The following is a 22,841-nucleotide window of genomic DNA, read 5'->3' as shown; positions in this document are numbered from 1 at the left end:
AGTCTTGTCATGTTCATTTGGTTTACATGAAATAAACATCTAGATAACTAACACGCATATAATACGACAGTAATGATTTTCACTTTACAAAGCAACTTTACCTAAAGCTCATACCTGAATCAAATGGATGTGCAACCCAGGATGTCCTCCACGACAGCTGCGTGGAAGTCTAGCTATTAGCTAAACATGTACCTCACCCCAAAATTCCCATTGGTCACTTGTAGGAGTTGTATGTGTAATTCTTAAGTCGTGTATGTGTAAATAATTTTTGAATGCTTACAAAAAATAAATAAATCGTACAGATGCAAATTGTTAGCTCTTGCAAGTCTTTAATCACGCATTCACAGATCTTTAAATACAACTACGAAATGCAAAACCGTCGTGTGGATTGTGATTTACAGGTGTGCCAATCGCTTTACCCACAAAACATTTGGCAGTTATTTGAGCCCATAGAAACCAAGCAGATTTTCAACAACGTCAAAGTTTGCCGCGTCAATTTGAAACAGTGAGTTCACGAACACGGGCGATTGCACTCGGTTGTGGGCGTATTACATAATGGGTACGATAACTGGGTGAGGAAACTTGACGTGTAAGAGGCTGTGTGGACCGCTACACTACCTGGATGCAGAGGGAGTGTCATGTATATTCATTTGGTTAATTTGAAAATAGTGTAGAACTGGCTACGCTATGAGTTGTAGATATCTACAGTTTTTACGAGTATTTATTCCAGTCCATTATATCAACTATTTAGTTCTTACAATTCTTTTAAACAGTTTGTACTAGTCAATAACCCATTTTCTTGTGATATTTCAAAGTGACTAGTAATATTGTAAATGTACTAGTCCTGTACTATTTTTACTATTTTCAACATTTCATAGTTTCTATTGAATTTGAAACAAGTATCACATTTGTTTATAAAGCACATTTAGTAACATTTTGATTCTGACCAGTAAGACCTTAAATTAAACTATCAGCAATTAACTTTTACTTGACATTTGGAATTTTGTGTCTAATAGGCTACAAACGAAATAACAGCTATAATTTGGAATAGTTACTAGTAGCCTATCTAAAGAATAAAAAGACTATCTATTAGATTATTACTAGTACATTTCATGGACTAAATGTTTAAAACGTTTGCCTTTTTATCTTAGACCATGCCTCCCTTTACTCTTTCCAGGTCCTTGAGATCCTTCGGTCTTTACAATGACTGCCCTCTTCAGTGCAAACCACAGTTTTTCCATGGGTTCATCTCAGTTCACAGACGGAGATGAATATTGCTAAATGACAATTTTGTGGTCAGTTAACCATTTTATTGTATGAATATACAAAAACACCATCTCGAATAAGCTCGTTATTTTAACTTTAGATCATGTATCCTAGATCTGCCATTTTCATGTAAAATATTGCAATGTTTTTATTTTGTAGTGACGTTGCTTCCCAGTAAATCTGGTTAAATAGTTATTTGCCTACTGATAGCCACGGAAAACATAACACAGGTTCCAGTTATAGCTGTCGAAAACAGGCCTGGCTCAGTTCCAAGTCTACAATACCTTCGATCAATATAGGATAATTTGTTATGCAGAAATCCAACAACACATAACGTCATAAAAACTCCATAATTCATCATTTCCAGCATCTAGCAATTAGGCCACGAAGGAAAAGAACGGCACCTTTGACAAAGTGTCCTCCAATTATAGTATTCTGATATCAAACAATACTGTTTTATTCACTTTTCAGTAACTTTCATCCAGACGGCGTCATCGTTTCCTGTTCTCTCCCCCCTTTTCCCTCTGTAGTCCGTCATGAAGAAAAGATCACACTCGCTGCAAAAATCCGAAATCAGGATACTCGGCAAGAGGTAGCGTTGCGCCTTCAAATAATGGATTGTTGAAAAAAAATTATACTTAAGAAGGTCTTAAAGGATAAGGTAAGCAGCATTTATTTGTGCTTTTTTTTCATTAAGTACATCATATATACTCGTTTTAAGTTTTTCAGTGTGGACATCAACCTCATAAATGACAGTCTGGTGTCACAAAAGAGGTGATTCTTACATTGTCACTTTAATGTTAGTTTTTGCGTTACTTTTTTATAACAATGCAGAAAATCATAAACATTTCATGGTCACAGAAAGTTTTTTTTTATCAGCGTGAGTTGCAAGGTTGACAGAAAATGAGCAACAATAGTTTGGCAAAAACATGTTTTATTCAATACTGTAACCTCAAAAATTAAGTGAAGTATTGGGAATGAAAGCTAGGGGGCGCCTTATGACTTGATATGTGTTACTATTTCCCAATGGCTTTATTAGCTTATAATAAATACATATATATGTGCGTGTTTTGTTACATTCTAATTACATTACTGGACAGTATGGGGTGATTTAGTTCTGGTGGGAATTGTGTTTAATTAATTTATTATGTAGTAGGTTTTTATTCAAATGTAACTTCAGATTTTTTCTTTATGCATGTGTGGGACTCAGGCCTTCTGGAAGAAAGTACAAGCACTGAAACTACTAAACCTACTAAATACTTTTTCACCTAAAACTCTTTCAACCTGAATTATTGCATGACCAAGGAAATAGTGATACTTGAAGGTTTTTTAATAGGATGCAGCCGGTGTTTGAGGGCCCTCTTAACTGTTCCTCTTTTGTTAATGATAGGCAGATCAGGTTTGTCTCCTTTATCTTTTCCTTATATCAGTACCTTAGTGTCAGATTGTGAGAATCAAAGCTCACAGAGACTGCATTCCTGCAAGGTCGGCCTTGCCGTGATCAGGCTAATATTATGGCTGCACTCAGGATAAACCTTTTAATGTCACTGAAATGCAAGCCTAGGGTGCATCGGGTGTATATGTCCTTGCAGAGCAGTTAGTCTTGGTGCTGCATGCCTATTCTGGAAATTGATTTTGCTCTTTGGTATGATTTATTACTATTACAGTCAATTCAAATATAAATGATAACTGTATGAATTAGGATTGTTATGGCGAGGCCAAAATTAAGATAATGTGCTGGACATTTCTCTGCAATCTGTATGCAAGGCTGACAGCTGTACCAAGCTACCATTAACATACTGAACAAATGTTGCGCAGGTGTTTCCCCACAGTGGAGGAAAACATAGGTGGGAATCGTATGTTTGTATATATTAGAGATTCTAATAAATGTAAGGAGGTTACTTTATATCTGAGGAGATATGTTATTGTTTGTGCAAGGGGCAGCAGTAGCAGATGTTTTAAATGTCTCACGACAGCTTTTCTCCATGTGTCAGCGTTCTCCATGGGTCACAGACTGTGAATGGACTCCATATGAAGCATACAGCCAAAAGGCACCAGTGATGCCTGATGTTTAAGCATTCATAACAACTATGCATAATTTAACACAAACACACAGAATAGCTGAGATGCCACTATTAGCTTTTCTTGTGACAGTATATTTTTAGTTTGCTTTTACGATGCCGCAAAGGAATAAACGAAGCAAGGTGCAATTACATGATGACACTCAGGTAAACCATTGGTAAGTCTTAACTAATGTACCTGGTGTTTATTTTGATTGGGATTAAGATGGGGAGAAGAAGTGTTTTGTAATCTCATCTTTGAAACATTAGGGCAGTGGTGTCAGAACGGTTCCATGGAGGGCTGAGTGTCTGCGGGTTTTCGCTCTCACCTTATACTTGATTGATTAATTAGGTCACTAATTGGTTAGTTTCTACCCTCCTGGTTGTTTAGGTCTGAACTGGGAACCAATTTATAGGAAAAAACAAAAACATGCGGTCTCTCGGCCCTCTGAGGAACCGTTTTGACACCCCAGCCTTAGGGCATTAGTGTTTAACTGACATCAACCTGAGAGGACTTGACCTCTGCAGTTTAAAGGAGCCCTCTGGACCTGCCTTGAAATGTTACATGTTGTTCTTTAAGAAACATCTTTATGCTGTGACAGAAGCAGTTTAGACTTGAGATTGCTTGGCTTTCTTATAAGGCTGGACCATCCTCATTTCCATAGCTCCCTCGACCCGATGACCCACGGCTATTTCAATTCTCTGGATGCCTGAGTAGAAGCTCTCACAGAAATATTTAGTGGTAAGGGTGTGGTGGAAGCCCAACAGTGTTTTGGAGAAAAATACTGTCACATTTCTATGGAATTTGTGGCTTCAGTAAACATGACTGATGGATCCTAAGCAAGGTACATTGGATCAGTATGTTTTTTCATATTGTTGAATGGCTGTAGCAGATGGACTGTTGATGACCTCACTGTGTCATATAAAAAAGATTAGACTCTATGGACAAATTCTGTTGTGAAAGTAGCCTTATACAAAGGTTAAACAGCTCTCGTTGATGTGGAGGGGATTTTAATATGAATGCGCTTATTTTGGTTTGGACTGTATTTGATTATCTCATGTAATACTCACAGAGAAGCAGAATAATGTATTGCTTATAGGGTGCAGAGGAAAGCCCATAGGCATGGTTGCTCAACAACGCAGTGGATTCCAGGAATATCAGATTCTTTGTTATGCCTCCATGGTAGCCAGTGTTCCTAGCCTGAAACTATTATATATTTGAATTTAAAGCACTCTCAGGACTCTATGCATTTTGAGGCCTTGGGTGTAGATGGGTAGAGAATGTTTTATTGTTAAATTGTTAACAGTCTGTTTGTGATGATTAAGTATTGCATTATGTAGGAGATACTGTATGAAAGGCTCTATTATCACCCCTTCCAGTCTTCTGCATTCTTTGCAGTGGAAGCAAACATCCATTATTGATTGAATACTTCATGCCAGTGGTGTTTTGGATAAAATACTGTGTCCTTTTTTGGATTGTTTGTGTCTCTTCCCAGGTGCATTTTTCTTATGTGAAACAAAAACGTTCCAGAAAGTAGTAGAATAAAGGCTTCTATCAGTGTGCACAAATTGTCCATGTATTGTGACTTGGAATCTATAAAGAAAATAGACTGGATTAGCAAAAATATTATTAAAGTAAGAAGCAACAGGCTGGTCAACATCTCCTACTGGAGATCTACTTAGCTGAAGATCTGCTAAGCTTTGATCCTTTCACAGACTGTTACAAATGTGTTTATATTGCTTTTGTAAGAATGATTGTTAAAAGTCAATAAAAAGGTAGGTTTAATTAATGTGCCCATACTTTATTACTCATATAATATCATCAATTATTCTAGTTTGGCCTATACACAGTGAGGAGAACAAGTATTTGATACACTGCCCATTTTGTACTCTTCAACTGTGAGTGACGGAATCTAAACCAAAAATCCAGAAAATCACATTGTATGATTTTTAAATAATTAATTAGCATTTTATTGCATGACATAAGTATTTGACATAAGTCATGACCGAAAGAACTAGATCGCGAGTACAAGCGGCTGAAATAGGTTTTCTCAGAAGAGTGGCTTTCTTCTCCCTTAGAGATAGGGTGAGAAGCTCGGGCCATCCATGAGGAACTTGGAGTGGAGCCGCTGCTCCTTTGGATCGAAAGGTGGTTCAGGCATCTGGTAAGGATGCCCCCAGGACGTCTACCTAGGGAGGTGTTCCAGGCACGTCCAGCTGGGAGGAGACCTCGGGGTAGGCCCAGGACAAGGTGGAGAGATTATATTTCGACACTGGCCTGGGAACGCCTCGGGATTCCCCAGTCAGAGCTGGCAAATGTGGCTCGGGAAAGGGATGTTTGGGGTCCTCTGCTGGAGCTGCTGCCCCCGCGACCTGATACCGGATAAGCGGATGAAGATGAGATGAGAAGATGAGACATAAGTATTTGATCACCTACCAACCAGTAAGAATTCCAGCTCTCACAGACCTGTTCATTTTTCTTTAAGAAGCCCTACTGTTCTCCACTCATTACCTGTATTAATTGCACCTGTTTGAACTTGTTACCTGTATAAAAGACACCTGTCCCCAGGGAAAAAATTGTAGACCTGTACAAGGCTGGGATGGGCTACAGGTCAATAGGCAAGCAGCTTGATGAGAAGGCAACAACTGTTGGCGCAATTGTTAGAAAAAGGAAGAAGTTCAAGATGACGGTCAATCTCCCTCGGTCTGGGGCTCCATGCAAGATCTCACCTCGTGGGCATCAATGATCATGAGGAAGTTGAGGGATCAGCCCAGAACTACACGGCACGACCTGGTCAATGACCTGAAGAGAGCTGGGACCACAGTCTCAAAGAAAACCATTAGTAACACACTACGCCGTAATGGATTAAAATCCTGCAGTGCATGCAAGGTCCCCCTGCTCAAGCCAGCGCATGTCCAGGCCCGTCTGAAGTTTGCCAATGACCATCTGGATGATCCAGAGGAGGAATGGGAGAAGGTTGTAGTGGTCTGATGAGACAAAAATAGAGCTTTTTGGCCTAAACTCCACTTGCTGTGTTTGGAGGAAGAAGAAGGATGAGTACAACCCCAAGAACACCAATCCCAACCTTGAAGCATGGAGGTGTAAACATCATTCTTTGGGGATGCTTTTCTGCAATGGGGACAGGACGACTGCACCGTATTGAGGGGAGGATGGATGGGGCCATGTATCGCGAGATCTTGGCCAACAACCTCCTTCCCTCAGTAAGAGCATTGAAGATGGGTCGTGGCTGGGTCTTCCAGCATGACAACAACCCGAAACACACAGCCAGGGCAACTGAGGAGTGGCTCTGTAAGATGCATCTCAAGGTCCTGGAGTGGCCTAGCCAGTCTCCAGACCGAAACCCAATAGAAAATCTTTGGTGGGAGCTGAAAGTCTGTATTGCCCAGCGACAGCCCTGAAACCTGAAGGTCTGTATGGAGGAGTGGGCCAATATCCCTGATGCAGTGTGTGCAAACCTGGTCAAGAACTACAGGAAACGTATGATCTCTGTAATTGCAAACAAAGGTTTCTGTACCAAATATTACGTTCTGCTTTTCTGATGTATCAAATACTTATGTCATGCAATAATATGCAAATGAATTACATAAAAATGACAGACTTCTACATACTTTGTAAGTTGGAAAACCTGCAAAATCGGCAGTGTATCAAATACTTGTTTTCCCCACTGTAGCATTAGCAGTCATTAACAACTATTAGTTCAAACCCAGATTGTTTTTAGAGAAATACACACCAAGCTTCTTTCCACTCTGCTCTCTTGACCAGGATTTTTGCTGGCTTATTGGCACTGCACCCATCTTATGGAAGCTGCTAGAGACTGATGAGAAAATGAATGCTCGGCTGTTCCCCACCTCCCTACATGTATTCCTGCACATACTGTGGGCAGAACACTGGTCAAAAGTGAACATGCTAAGTTGAGCAACACAAAGAAGAAAAAAGTGGGTGGTTATATTTTATAAATGTTTGAATTAAAATAATTTTAGTGCTAAATGTAATGACTTCAGTTGTCCAGTATGTTTGAAAAATATAAATCAACCGAGAGTGACCCAATTTCTTTAATAGAAAAACAAGCAACCATTTATAGCAATTAAACTTTTTAGAGAGAACTGGTTGAGATACTCAGCTAATATAAAACCAACCAGTGAGCAACAGGATTCACAGTGCAGGCTAATCTACATTCTGGTTTCTGTCACTTCTAGGGGTTTACATGTGTTCACAGTGTATGGGTCTGATATCTGGATGATTGCTTAAGTATGTCTCCAACCAGTATAATATCCGACTATAATTATTACACATAGAAAATAAAATAAAAATTATAATACTATTAAGAGATCTTTGAAAGTTCACTCTTTTTGTGTTTCAATGTAATCCCCCAAAGCAATTTTATTATCTTATTATATCTTTTTCATTAAAGAGACACATTTTAGCTTTTTACAACGTACTTAAGACACATTTCAACTTCACCATTAACAGGATTTGTGTAAACATTTGCATAATATTAATAGGTAACTGTCTAAACACTCAAATGTTCATGTAAATATGCATGACTGCTTGGATGTTTTTGGTGACTGTCATTAGTTATGTGTTAGGCATTCAGTTTGACCTCAAATTATATCTTTAACAAACCCTTCGCCCTGTAGAGAGCCTTAATCATGCGCTTAAGCTGGTTGCTTATATTTGCGTGTTTTCTGCCTTAATAGACACAGGCCTTGAATGTTCAACCTTGACTTTATCTTCAGAGGTTTGTCTTGACATATTATGTACAAATACTGGATTCATTCTTCTCCACCTCTGAGTACCATTCTGCATATGAAACGTAGCGTGTGTGTGTGTGTGTGTGTGTGTGTGTGTGTGTGTGTGTGTGTGTGTGTGTGTGTGTGTGTGTAGGCAGGCCTATACATTATGTTCTTGCTATATTTTGATTTTATTAGTCTGCATTATAAATAGTTTAATAGATCAAAACCATAAAATCTCACAGAAGTTCTTATTGTTTCCCACAGTAAATATACACTTATGTATATTTAGTTGTTAATTACAGTTTTAAACAGGGTTCTCTTATATAGCTATCTCATCAAGCTCCCCAAAACTATTTGTTCTAATAATCACTTGTTTACCCTGTAGTAAACAAAATCAATTCTAATGGATGTAACGTGAACAATATGATAATGACATTCTAATATGAATCTTATGAGTCAATCCTCTGAAATGGACCTTACAAAAAATGTTTCAAGCGTATATTTGGACTAAATGGAAAGGGGCCAGATCCATTGAAGTAGGGGGCAAACAACCCATCCCCATGGGAACTAGTCCAGCCCTCGCCTCTCCAGCAGTCTCGAGGAGAGAAGGTTTGGGTTGGAAAGACATGACTCGCAGTTTAGTGGGAAAACGGCAACCGGTATCCGTCAAATCGGTACAATATAACTAACGGGATTGGGAGAATCAGTGACGGAAATAATGGAAATGACGCGCTACTTTAAGGTAAAGCCGGTTCGCATTTTGAAGTTTGTAACATTATTAAACATAGTTTCTTAAAGAATTGACGAAGAAAGCACAAAGCGAATTGCAACCAAGTATCCGAATGCCATACTCCGTTCGAAAGCACAAGTTCATCTCGCGGATCTGGGATTGTATGTGTTAGCAAATCTAAAGTATACAATATATTATTGCGGGGGAATTAGACCGTATTTGGTAACAACAGTTCGGGGATGTAATGCTTGTCGCACTTTCAGTTGAACACATGAGTGACAAAACCATGAAATTTATAAATTTTTCGGAGGCCTATTCAGTGAGTTAAGGCAAAAAAGTATGCCAAACTAAAGTTTACATTATGAAGGAGGAGTTAAGTTACAAAAGTCCCGAGGCTTTCATCCGAGTCAAATTTAGCCTGCTAATGCAGTTGTGTGAGAACCATAATCATAGACCATGATGTCCTATAATGTGGGTTACATTTTTTTCTCCCTGGGGTATGCGTCTGTTACTTGAAGTTTATTCTTCAGACCTTATTTCAGGTCTAACTCCTGAATCACTATCACTGCAACTAGGGAGAGACTACAGCTGCAAGCTTGTTTCTAGAACCTTTCCCAAACAGACTGTCTATTGTACACATGAACAATGACCTTTCCTTCTGACTGGACTCGATTGTCAGCAGAAAGATTGGGAGGCCCCTCTGTTCTCTGGCCAGTGCTTCATAACAGCAGCAGAGAGCAAAATTTACAAATAAATAATTGGTAGCACTGGTACCCACAACTTATAATATTCAGGAGCGCTAGATCCAATTTAGGAGCACCAGAAAATGTGATGTTTTTATTTGATTGTTGTACATCCTTTAGGCCTATAGGTATATTACAGACTTTGAAGCACATAAAACAAAAAGGTTAGAGTTTGAACCTGCAGTAGAAGATCTGTAAGGGTTTTATGGTAAAACAACAGGTGGGTAAAGTATGATTGCTGGTTGTGGTTAAATTATAGCAAATGTTTGTCTGTTAGCATGTTTTCCCGGGAATAGCTCCTTTGAATAACAGTTGGCAGTACCTGATGCGTGTAATAGCAGCAGGCAGTTTAGTGGAAACCCACGTTAGCTAGTGTGATGGGTGTGAAATGGCTAGTCAGTTACTGCTGATAGCATTTCAATCGGTTATGTCACTTGCATTGAGACCTTGAAGTAGTGGTTTCCCTGGCTCTGCAAGGGCCTGCGGCGTTTGTGGGGCGATGGTACCGCTGCTTTGTGGGTGACAGTGGTCATCGTGTTCAGAGGATCACTAGTACGAGCCCTTGCGTGGGGCAGTCCTAGCAAAACTGTTACATTGACGCAGTGACCTGGATCACTCATTTGGGCTCTGCCCTGCTGCTGGAGTTGATGTGGAGGAGGTCAAAGAGAGGGGCGTATAACGGGTGGGAAATGGCTAGTCAGTCAGTTATGTCACTTGCTCTGAGACCTTGAAATAGTTGTTTCCATTGATGGTGGCTTTTTGAGGGGCGAGGGTAACAATTCCTTGTGGGTGACCGTGATCATTGTGTTCAAAGGATCACTGGTTCAAGCCCCGCGTTTCATTTAAGTAACATTAAACTATAATATGTATATGTATCATTTTCTATTCACACTAACAATAAGAAACCTTACAAATGCGCTCACAGTGCTTTGGCCAGGCCCCTGACCTGGAAGGGGTATAAACACTGTTTACCTGGTAACTAACTTTTACGATCTCCGTCAAAGAAGTGATGCTGCTGGTGATAGTACAATTGTTTTGGTGCCAGTGTGAAATGTTTATAGTTGCTTCCCAGCAATTTCTTTCTGTTTTTGTTTGTGGAGCTAGCAGGACCTACAGAACCAGACTTCCTTCGTCACCACTCATTCAACTCAAACACATTAAAAACGACACTGTCTTCAGACCTCATTAGCCATGGGGACTATCTGTCAGTGAAGTTTCCCACTTCACCTTGGAAGGTGATGTGCGACAGTTGACATTCTTGCCTGTTTACGCAATTCTTGTTTTATCAGAGATGCAAATCTGGCAACATGTCTTATTCATTGCATCTATAACTCCATTCTCTTTAATTTCATGGTGAGTTTGACTGGTTGGCTTGGATACGTTAGCTACCTTACCAGATGTTAACTAGATGAGCGGATGTTGACAACTGAAACTTCATCAATTACTGCTCATTGGTGCAGAAATCACAACTGAATGGGAGCTCTACTGGTTAGAAGAATCCTTATACCTTTAGGTCTCCTGTGTAGTTTTACTTCCTGGTTCAATTAAGTTAACTAGCTAAGATGACATCAGCTCACTAAGCTGACAAGTTAGCTAGCTAATATTGGAAACACCATGCTTAATTTCATGACTGCCAAACTTAAGAAATGCATCCCATGGTATTGGTCCATGACACAATATAGCTATATGTAAAATTATGTGCTATGACTTAATCGTCAAAACACATTTACTGTGTTTTTTTGGTCATGGCAAAGGACAGCACAGAGACTAATTCTGATTGTGCCATCTTCATCACCCACAACACCTTCCCGTATGGTTCCGTGCATCTAAGCACCAATCACTACATTGTTTTAACATTGTTGTGGTACAGTTGAATGTACAGAGCAGTTGAGCTGTCTAGATGCGGCTCTGGCTCTGGGCAGAACTTGGCAGTTTCTGCTTCATTCAAACTTTTAACTGTGAGCCCCCGAGTGGAGCGGTGGTCTGAGTTGTTGCCTCACACTACAGCTGCTAGGAGAACATCAACCTAACTTCAGGCAAAACCCAAACCCTAGATGCCTAACCAAGCTCTGTGTTCTCTCATCTCTGGTGTCTTGGCCGTCCTTGCCCCTATGGGAGGGCAGCCCTCTTCTCTGTCCAACTGTGGAACCAGCCCAATTTATATTATTTGTTTTTCTCTTCCCTTTAGCACTTATTTTGCTGACAGCTACTTAAGTAAGTTGTACTACTATGTGTTGTGCAGTTCTCCCACCTAACTATATCTAAATGTATGGACTAACTGAAGAACTCCATTTAATCTCTCCTCATTTGCCTTTTAGTCCCACATCATGTCTAAAGATAACAAGAGATGTGGCCTTCTATGATTTGGAAATCTTAGCTTTTTATTTCAGTCAATGTATGTATACCAAGTAGCCAAAGCTAAGTTTATCTTAAGGTGTTGCACAATACATATTACTGAGTAAATCACATTTACTCTGTATTAAAACTGTCTACTAACCATCCAGCCCTAATTAAGATCCTGTTCAGTTGACTATAACTTCCTGTTACTTCTTGCTTTGGTTTTGAATGGACAGACCGTTCATTTGCTTTAGTGTGTAGTGCAATTTACTCAGTTCAAGTAATTGCTGAATGTTCTTTTTGTCCGCCCTTTCCAAATATCACCAAACACATGCTATCTTTTGGCCATTGCCAGTAAGCCAGGAGTGTTTGTTCAACCTTTCGTAGGTGCTCTTAAAAACGTGTACAAGGTCACTTTTAAAGTTGTTGTGGCATGGCGTTCTTTCAGCCAAGCTCACCCTTGCTCTCTGTGTTATCATCTCTTTCTGTAGCTCAAAACTTTTGATAGCCCAAGCTTCTAAATAACACTAATGTGAAACAGAAATATGTTTTTATGAAAGCGATGTTTGAATACATTTTTGCCCTACATTATAAGTTGTTCTTCACATTATAATGACATTACCAATTACCTTTGATTTGGGTTAGAGGATGTTAGACCTAATGGGCTTTTAAAGGCATGGAGGGTTTTGTCTGCTTTGTGTTTTTAATTTTGCCCTGGAAAATATAAAGACAGTCATAAGAGTCAAATAACTCTTCATCCCACAGATTTATGACCGCTGACTAACCCTCATCCATATGGGAGAAAGGTAGAAGAGTGTAAGTCATAAGGCCGTTTAGGCACACAATGTATTGTCCTCCTATCCCTTTTCCATTGGAAGTAAAAGCCTGTGTGTCAGAAGTCAGCTTAGTGACATAACGTATATCCAAACTCCCAGCCCCCAGCAGCCGCTCAAATCGACTTAAGCCTTTTTTCCACATGCCAGCTCCAACAGCTGTGCATGCTCATATCCAGGTTGCCCAGAACACTTTTCCTCTACTTTCCACAACGCAAATCTGCCTTTAGTATTGCCTTGATGAGAAAGGGAACTGTAAACAGCTGAAAGATGTAGAGAAAAGGAAAGAACTAAATAATTGGTTCCATCTGGTGTTTTGAGCCAGGGAGCTACAATGGCAGGGAATTGTGGGTATTGTGTAGAGGAGTGGTCTCTAACCTTTTTGGGCATTAGAGCTACATTTTCCTCTTTTAATTAATTACACTGTTCTCCTCTCCTCTGTAACTAAGTCCTTAGTGTATTAGAGAAATTAGTGCACCACATTTTCTGTCAATGTACCTGGTAAAATAAGGGTTTGTATATAACTTTAAGGGAAAGCCTATGCAAATCTATCAGATGTTTTGGGGAATTCTGTCAACACTTTTCTAAAACAGTTTTCTCTTTTGTAATTGTCTGCTCTTTAAATTACAATCAATCATAGAGAAAGAATGAAAATTTATGTTCTGAGCCCATGATGACTAAATCAGATCGGAAAATGTTTTAGAAACATTGCTGAATATATTTCCCGTTTAACTGCACATCTGAATATTTTATTGCACTATTAGCAAAATAGGAATTTCCTGGCCTTTTATTCTGTGGCCTACTGCTTCTGCTATTTTATACAAATAAATAATACATTCAGATAAGTAAAGTACTTCTGCTGGGTAAGCCAGCTTTGTTGCTTATGGTTTTTGGGGAGAGTTCAAATAATTCATTTTTAACTCACAACATGTGGTTATCATTTATGAGTGACTGAATGTGTACACCACATAAACAACAAGGTGCAACATGCTGAAAATGAATTCCCAGATATTGTGTTAGCTTGGGCTTTTTATCTGAGGCCCCTGGTGTAATGAGTGTACAGTTGCCATGAACAGTCCAAGCCTGCGGTGCCCCTGTCCATAAAGGGATCAATGGAAATGTGCATGATTGGTATTTAAGAACTCGCCAACTCTTAGCAAACAGCCGCCTATTTGACAAAAACGATATCCATGGGATCATTCTTTAGGAAAGCCTGCTTTCTCCTACTTGTGGTACTAAGAGTCAAAAGGAGACACAAGCCAGCTTCATGCAGCATATTTAGTTTTGTGTAGACTGTTAATTAAGACCAGAGTTCTCATCCAGTTGGAAGGTCTTTTATAATACTTTCATGTTAACAAAGACATTATTCATGTTCGTTCTACTCAATCTAAACACATGCTTCTTCCATGACGACACGCTGTATGTACATAAAGGACATGCACAGTGCCATGTCTCTCCTTGTCTAAGGTTTATGAGGAACATATGATGTTACGTGAGTGTCTGGAGTGGCTCCTCTTTTCCCTTTACCATGGTATTTACTCAGTAATTCAACCTCCTCACACATAGACTCACATCTGACATGTCGGATTTCCAACAGCAGTCCCAAAACCTCTTTCCTTGATGGTCTAAATAGTATTCTGAATTCGAGAAGGAATGCCGGTGGATATGTGGGCCCATGCAATCCTCTTATCCTCTGGTGAGTTGTGATGTCTGGAAAGAGTTGAAAATTTGCAGAGGTGTTACTCTTCTTTTCCTGGCTGTCTCTCGGCTGTTAGCTAGCTCAGCTTTGTGGTGGTGATCAGCAGAAACGTTGTAGAGGACCTGTCTGCCAAAGTAGCTGAGACAAAGGTGTAGCAAACTGCACTACAAAATGAATATATATATTTTTTAAACTCTACTATTCCTCGAAGCCATTGTGCATGTTGTAGTTAACATATTTTCACCAGAAACCTGGTGGTGATGGATACTAATTAAATAAAGCCTTAGGAGGTTAGTGGTTTAGAGCTATAGATCAAAGAATGCTTCCTGAATATGATATTACTGACTTAAGTTAACTTGCTAACTAGATAGGTTAGCTAGCTAACTAACGCTACCTCGTCTGGCATGAATAGCTTGCTTAAATTGTTTCATAAAGTTGTAGACATACTGCCTCAAAATTTGAGACATTTTCTAATGTGTTGACAGGACAAATATTAGCACATTCCTTGATGTGATGAACTGATCTGTGGACCTGTCCAGGCTGACATGGCCATGGACCTAATGGCTTCACTAGGACCCCCCTCCCGACCCCACAATAGGGGGTGTAGCTTTGCTTGACATTCATGTATTACGGTCTCCCAACAAAGAGCTTACATTTTAACCATGATTCTTCCCTCTCAAGGACATGTTGAAAACAAAGAGCTTTTCAGTTCCACCCGAACTGTCTCCAACTTGCATCCTCAACAAGCAAGCATAGTTTGCAGTCTAATAATAGAGTAAGTACATAGCAACTGGGAAAATAGTAACAGAATTATCCGGTCTCAGTATTCCCCCGTAGTGGATTTACCTTTTGATTTAGAATGTGGTTCAATTAAGACACATGGTGCAGTTATATACCTACTAGGGAGTTTTTTTCTTGTTACTGTGCATTAATTATTGTTGTTTCTTGCTCTTTAGGATTTTAAGCATGGTATGTTTGAATGCACTTTGTGACAACTGCTGATGTAAAAAGTGCTTTATAAAATACATTTGCTTGATTGACTGAGTTATTATTGAGATATTTCACTGTCATAATATATCAGTTATACAAGGAAGGTAGTGTCTTAAAAAAAAAAGGTGACAGACAGGGAATGATGAGAAAGAAGGCTTGTCATGACAACATATTTACATTTTTGTTATTTATCAGATGCTCCTATCCAGAGCAACAAAGTTAGCTGCTATTTGGCCTTGCGATTCCACTCCATTGTGGTGGCCTCCACCAAAATGAATGTAACATTGCACAACGTAACAGAGTGGTTACATTTAATGTGTACAGGGCTTAACTTGCTCTGAGAAAACTTGCCAGAAGAAACACCTAGTCCTTAAATATCTGACAGGTAGCTACATTGCTGGATAGGAATCTCACTTGAACATCTCTAACATTAGACTTCAAAATAGAAGCTCTGTTTGCTGTTCTTCAATCTCAGAAATGAATTAACCTGCCTCTATTTGTACAAGTAACATTTTGCTGTCTTTACTTAGCAATCATTGCCAGCTCCTATGAAAAAGAGGATCCTCCAAAATAACCTGTATTATTGTGTTCCTTATAGTTCACTACAAGGGCCCGTATGCCTCTGTACAAATGTAGAGGCCAACATAGGATAATATGGTGCTATTTGAGCCATGGCTACATCCTACTGAACATGGTGATTTGTAAGTTAATGTTCTGCTGCTTTGACATCCCAAAAAAGAAACTGGTAGTCCAGAGAGCTAGCTCTGGTTTTTTGTTTATACAGTAGCTTGTGGTTTAATTTTAAGAGATGGTATCGGTTCCAGGAAGTAGGATGGGACACATTTCTGTTTATTCCCAAAAGCTCCATCTGGACTAATCTGACACAAATCACGCTATTGTTCTGAAGATGATGTGCATATAACCCATAGTCCTCACAGGTGCACCATGGTAAATATTGGCCAATGTCAATTATAGTATGATATATACTGTGGTGAGAATTCAGATGAATCACTCAACAGAAATAATAAGTGTGCATTCCAGGATTTTTGGCCACTGGTTTTAAGTTTTCTTTTTAAACCAGTGGCCAATGCTGGAATAATGAACTGACTTTTCATTTCAAATGTTGATGGGGCCTTTCCATAACTACAGAACACAGAATTAACAAAGTAAACAGCTAAACCAATCGAAACGTAATCTGGGCTATCTATTGCATTAGATGCATTTCCATATTTCAGAGACTATCTGGTGGCTAACTAGTGAAGATGAAACCATAATCGTGCTTGCTAGCGCTAGCTGGAACAATAATATGACCAGTTTGCCCAAGGCTAAATCTAGCCAAGAAGCGATATAATTGCTTCTTCCGAGCAATATTCGCTTATGCATTGGTTTGGTCAAACAACCCTTGATGCATGTTTATTTTTCTTAAAATTTTGCAGAGAACACCAGGTTGTAACACTATTTTCCAGCACAAAATGGAATCTGGAGTGTCTGCTTGGATTGTCTGGACCAATTGTCTCCTAAAACGTATCTGCTCTCATACAAATAGAATAAACAAGAAAATTGAATTTTTTTCTATTTCTAGTATAATTGTTCCTCTGTTATCATCAATCTAGTAACTTACACATAGATTTCCTTGATTATCTAGCCAACTAGCTAAATGAGGTGATGTAACCTACTTGTCAAGTAGAAAGCGAGCCAACTCTGCATCACTGTTCACACAAACTTCAGCTCTCGCCATCAAATGCAAAATGTACCCTAGTTTGTCTTATGCACGTGTTGCTTCCATATATTTTTGTTTCTGGAGCGTTCAGTGTAGGCTACATGAACCCAAACAAAACTTGTCATTGGCCTTTACCTCACACACCTTCAAGGAAGTACATGCCTACGAATGTCCCAGCCTTCTACTTTGTACTTGCCAACATGGGAATGGGGATAGTGTCAGTCCTGATACTCTGCCAGAGACTGTTTTTTAACATTAACTGATGTTATGTAAGGGTTATTTTTGGATATTGTAAATGGTAAATGCTGTGTTGGGCACCTTTAAGTAGAAAGTTGATGTGACTTTAATTTCCTGTTAATCACCAATTCATTTGTTGCACCCAACTTGGCAAGTTTGTAAAGCACATTTCAAACCTGCCTGTTCTTGCATTTAACTGCTAGTGGCTTATTACAGATTAATTACTGTACTTGGCAATACCATTGTTTTGGCAGTATTCCATATAGGTAGGGAGTAAGCCAGATATTTGAAAACTTGCCTGGTCTGAAGTACGCAAAAAAATTGAAACATCTTTTATAATCATTGGGCACTCCACATTTGTTTTGATAGAACTATTAAGATTAGCTGAGGCACTGTTCAATTGTATTTTTTATTGCAGTGGTTTGTCAGTATGCCTATCTTGATAAGTTCTTGGAAGTTATTTTTGCGGGCCGTATTCGCCTTCCAACTGTTATAATTGAAAATTATTTAGTGGTCCAATATTTAAACGCACAGCTGTGCATCTTTCAACAAGTCAGTAAAAATATTCATCCTTGTGGCAACAACCACTTTTTTGCTAAATCATGCAGCTATAACCAGTACAGTATTTAAAATAAATAGCAATATTTTCAGTCATCTATGCCCAAATTTTTTCCTAATATTTAATCTAATATGTTTTTCTTACATGCCTAGTAATGTACAAATTATACTGTTAGTATGCCTTTGGTCAACTTGGTGGTATGCACTAAGTACTTCAATTGGACAGTAGCTTACAGACAGCTTGTGTCAAGCAAAATGATGTGATTCGTATAACACATACTGTGTATAACCATACTGTATATACACATACTTTATATACATGCATACTGTATAATATGAATCAATGCAGATGCTGTGTAATAACACTAAGTACAAAACCTTAACATTTATTGTATCATGCTTTAAAAAGGTAAAGGCTAACATAATTGAAATGAATGAATGGGCTTTGTATCTTACACTAATTATCTGTTGTTACAAAGGATTCATGCAAGTACGTTTACTCCTAGGTAAAATGTAGTGCATACAATTACAGCATATTTATATCACTTGCACTTTTAGAGGCCTCAAAAAAGGCTTCCATCTTGTAGCAACTACAAGGCAAAACCGAAATAAATGTATATAGTGCATTACATGTTCCAACAATGCACCTTAATCAGAATGCTTTGGTAAAATGTTTAAGTATTATACCGCTTTATCCAAAATGATAGTGTAACCAACAGTTTTCTGTTGTATGCCTGCAGAGAATAATGAATAAAATAAATTGAAGTCAGGATATTTTGGCCATTCCGCTTTCTCCTGGATCAAAATGAAGATGTATGCCCTGTCCTTTCATTCCACCAAAACAGGAAATAGTCTCTCTCGTCATCTGCTCTATAGAGCTCAGCTCAGCAACACTAGACCTACTTTGGGCCCAGTTGGCCTGGGTGGCTGCTTCTTCATACAGTGGATATAAAAAGTCTACAGACCCCTGTTAAAATGCCAGGTTCTTGTGAAGAATGAGACAAAGATAAATCATGTCAGAACTTTTTCCACCTTTAATGTGACCTATAACGTGAACAATTCAATTGAAAAACAAACTGAAATCATTAAGGGGGAAAAATAGAAAACTCACAATAACCTGGTTGCATAAGTGTGCACACCCTTAAACTAATACTTTGTTGAAGCACCTTTTGATTTTATTACAGCACTCAGTCTTTTTGGGTAGGAGTCTATTAGCATGGCACATCTTGACGTGGCAATTTTGTGGATTTGGATGTGTGCTTTGGGTCGTTGTCATGCTGAAATGTGAACTTCCTCTTCATCTTCAGCTTTCTAACAGACACCTAAAGGTATTGTGCCAAAATTGCCTGGTATTTGGAACTGTTCATAATTCCTTCCACCCTGACTAAGGCCCCACTTCCAGCTGAAGAAAAACAGCCCCAAAGCATGATGCTGCCACCACCATGCTTCGCTGTGGTTATGGTGTTTTTGGGTGATGTGCAGTGTTGTTTTTGCGCCAAACAAACCTTTTGGAATTATGGCCAAAATGTTCAAACTTTGTTTCATCAGACCATAACACATTTTCCCACATGTTTTTACAAACTTCAGCCAGGCTTGGATATTTTTCTTTGTAAGAAAAGGCTTCCGTCTTACTACCCTACCCCATAGCCCACAGGGGATTGTTGTCACATGTAGCACACAGCCAGTACTTGCCAGAAATTCCTGCAGTTCCTTTAATGTTGCTGTAGGCCTCTTGGAAGCCTCCCTGACCAGTTTTCTTCTCATCTTTTCATACATTTTGGAGGGACGTCCAGTTCTTGGTAATGTCTCTGTTGTGCCATATTTTCTCCACTTGATGATGACTGTCTTCACTGTGTTCCATGGTATAAATTATTTTGTACCATTCTCCTGACTGATATCTTTCAACAATGAAATCCCTCTGATGCTTTGGAAGCTCTCTGCGGACCATGGCTTTTGCTCTGAGATGCAACTAAGAAAAGGTCAGGAAAATCAGAACAGCTGAACATTATTTGGGATTAATCAGAGTCACTTTAAATGATGGCAGGTGTGTAATGACTTCTATTTAACATGAGTTTGAATGTGATTGGTTAATTCTGAACACAGTCACATCCCCAGGTATAAGAGGTTGTGCACACTTATGCAACCATTTTATTGTAAGATTTTAATTTTTCCCCCTCGAAGACTTCAGTTTGTTTTTCAATTGAATTATTCACATTATAGGTCACATTAAAAGTGGAATTAGTACTGATATGATTTATCTTTGTCTCATTCTTTTACATCACAAGAACCTGGCATTTTCACAGGGGTGTGTAGACTTTTTATATCCACTGTATAACTATTTCCTGTAGACAAACAGCTTCTGACCAGAGGCCAGCCAGGCACCCTGCATTCCATCTACCTCCTATCCCTCTGGGTTTTCTAACCAAAACACTTTGAAAGAGAATAAAGGATAGTCAGAGAGTATCATTTTTGGCTGTATTTCCCTGTAATTTAGATGAGGGTGTAATTAGATTTAAAGGGGTGAAACAGTTAAGTTTACGGACATTTGACTCTGTGTTCCCTAGGGTGCTGATGTTAACTACTAAACTACTAAAAACACCAGCAAAATTTGACTGTAGTTCAACTCCCACTAAGCTACTGAATAGTATAATTAAATTACTAGTTGAACTCCCAAACACCTGAAATAGTGTACCTGAAAAACAGGGGAGTACATTTCTTCCATCATGACTGGAAGAGTACAACAAATGCCCTTAACTCATCCAAATATCCCACCTGGAAAAGTGTTGCACATACTTGAGGATGCTGTTGGTGGACTACAGCTCAACATTCAACACTTGTTCCCAAGCTCAGGACCCTTAACACCTCCCTTTGCAACTGGATCCTGGATTCCTGATGAGCAGACCCCAGGGTGGTGAGAATGGGCAACCTTACCTCCTCTGCACTAACCCTGAGCACCGGAGACCCTCAGGACTGCATACTCTCCTGTATACGCCCTGTGCACGCATGACTGCGTGGCCACACACAGCTCCAAAGACATCCTTATGTTTGTGGACGACACCAACATCCTGGGTCTCATCTCCAACAACAATGAGACCTCTTACACAGAAAACATAAATGGCAACATGTCCAGGATAACAAAATGTTTTCCCCCCAGGCCATAAGGCTTCTCAACCAGCAACATTGATCTATTGATCATATTGATCACTTTCTATGTACATTCAATGTACATTAGCACATTTTGATTACATTTATACATTATAGGCTATATGTTATACACTTATATTTATAATATTTAAGATTAAGATACTGTCCTTTTTCCAATTTCTACATTCTCTGGAATTGCTGCTAGTTTTTATTGTTACAGTATGTATCTTGTTGCAATTATCTTTCTCTATATATTTCTTATTGCTTGGTGCGCTGATGTCACATGTAATGTCACAAGAATTTCACCGTTCAAAATGATGCCTTGTTATTCGGTGCATCTGACAAAAAAAATGGAATTCTATTTTTGCCTTGGCTAACAGCTTTACTAATATTTAGCTTAGCTTTTCAAAGTATGCATGAAGTGTGGAGCCATGCTTCTTCCATTTTAGTAAGGAGTATATTGGTTCAGCTAACGAGTCACATGACAACGGGGAGGGAAAATGGCTAATTGGGCCCTATTTGGACATTTTCACTTAGGTGTGTATTCACTTTTGTTTCCAGCGGTTTAGACATTAATCCCTGTGTGTTGTGTTATTTTGAGGGGACAAAAAAATTTACACTGTTATCCAAGCTGTACACTCTGTCACACTTTTGTGAGCTACTGTATAAAACATTTTAAATGTGATATTTAAACACCTTTACTACACTTTTATCCGAACTTGTAACATAATCCATGATATAAGAATACAGAAAAAAATTACATCAGGTGTCTAAGTAACGTGTTGAGGCACCAAGAACAGTCAGAACTGTCTGAATGCGCTTTGGCATAGCTTCTAAGTCCCTGAAACTCTACTGGAGGGATGGAACACCATTCTTCCAAAATATATTACCTTATTTCCTGTTTTAAGAATAGTGGTGGAGTGCACTGTTTAATAAATTGTTAAAAATCTCCCATAAGTGTTCAATACATTTTACATCAGGTGACTATGAAGGCCATTGCATATGATTAATGTTTTCTTACTATTCAGAGCCTTCAGTGACCCCTAGTGCCCTATGGATGGGACCATTGTCATCCTTGAAGAGACCCAATAATGAACCTTCTTTCAAAGTCACATGTAGATACTTTCTGTGAGGTTAACTAGGCCTGCTCCACATTTTTCTATTAATGTCGCAGAGCATGATAGGATGTTAATTGCTTAAGTGTTATGTTCCTCCACTCATTTATTCATGTTTTTTCATTTATTTTGTCACCCATCACATTATCAATCTATAAATAATTTCAACTCAGTTGATTTGTAAGGCACCCCTACACCCCAACACACACCCACTTATACACAGACACATACCCGCAAACATATCCAAAACTATCATGGACAGCTCCGACCACAGCAACATGATCCGCAGTAGGCATTTGGACCACTATATATTTGACTGCTAATCGATGGTATGCCTGTCTAAAGGGGGAACATAAGTCTGAATAAATAAACCTGTAACTTAGCCCCCTCAGCTATCACAGGCCTGCAGAGCAGTGTTCCTCCTCCTTAACATATTCCATTATATTCATTGTCTTCTGTGTGTGTGCATACCTGCATACTTATAAATGAAGTGGCCAGATGCATGACTGTGCCTGTCTTAGGGTTTCAAAGTGGTATCTTACCCATCTTTGGCTAACCAGTTTTTTTCATTGGCCACATACCCAGCCCTGTGGAAGGGAATGTAGGAGGTACTGTCTGCACAATTGAATATGTTGCACAAGCTAATAGTAAACT

The 22,841-nt window shown here is 39.0% G+C and overlaps 1 protein-coding gene across 2 annotated transcripts in view; it reads left to right on the top strand.

The window, feature by feature from the left end:
• The first annotated feature begins 1,798 nt into the window (after positions 1-1,798).
• The window catches only part of dennd2b (DENN domain containing 2B), a 73,234-nt gene continuing 52,191 nt past the window's right edge, over positions 1,799-22,841 (top strand). The window contains exon 1 of one of the 2 annotated variants that reach the window (XM_034296844.1): positions 1,799-1,927. The gene's annotated coding sequence lies outside the window, so the exon portion shown is untranslated. Of the gene's footprint in view, positions 1,928-8,665; positions 8,824-22,841 lie in introns of those variants that run through there. The other variant, XM_034296841.1, reaches the window with a different exon arrangement.

The sequence above is a fragment of the Esox lucius genome, chromosome 2, assembly GCF_011004845.1.
Source record: "Esox lucius isolate fEsoLuc1 chromosome 2, fEsoLuc1.pri, whole genome shotgun sequence".
Lineage (NCBI taxonomy): Eukaryota > Metazoa > Chordata > Actinopteri > Esociformes > Esocidae > Esox > Esox lucius.
The sequence above is the reverse complement of the archived record's forward strand: the minus strand, read 5'-3'. Positions and strand labels throughout refer to the sequence as shown.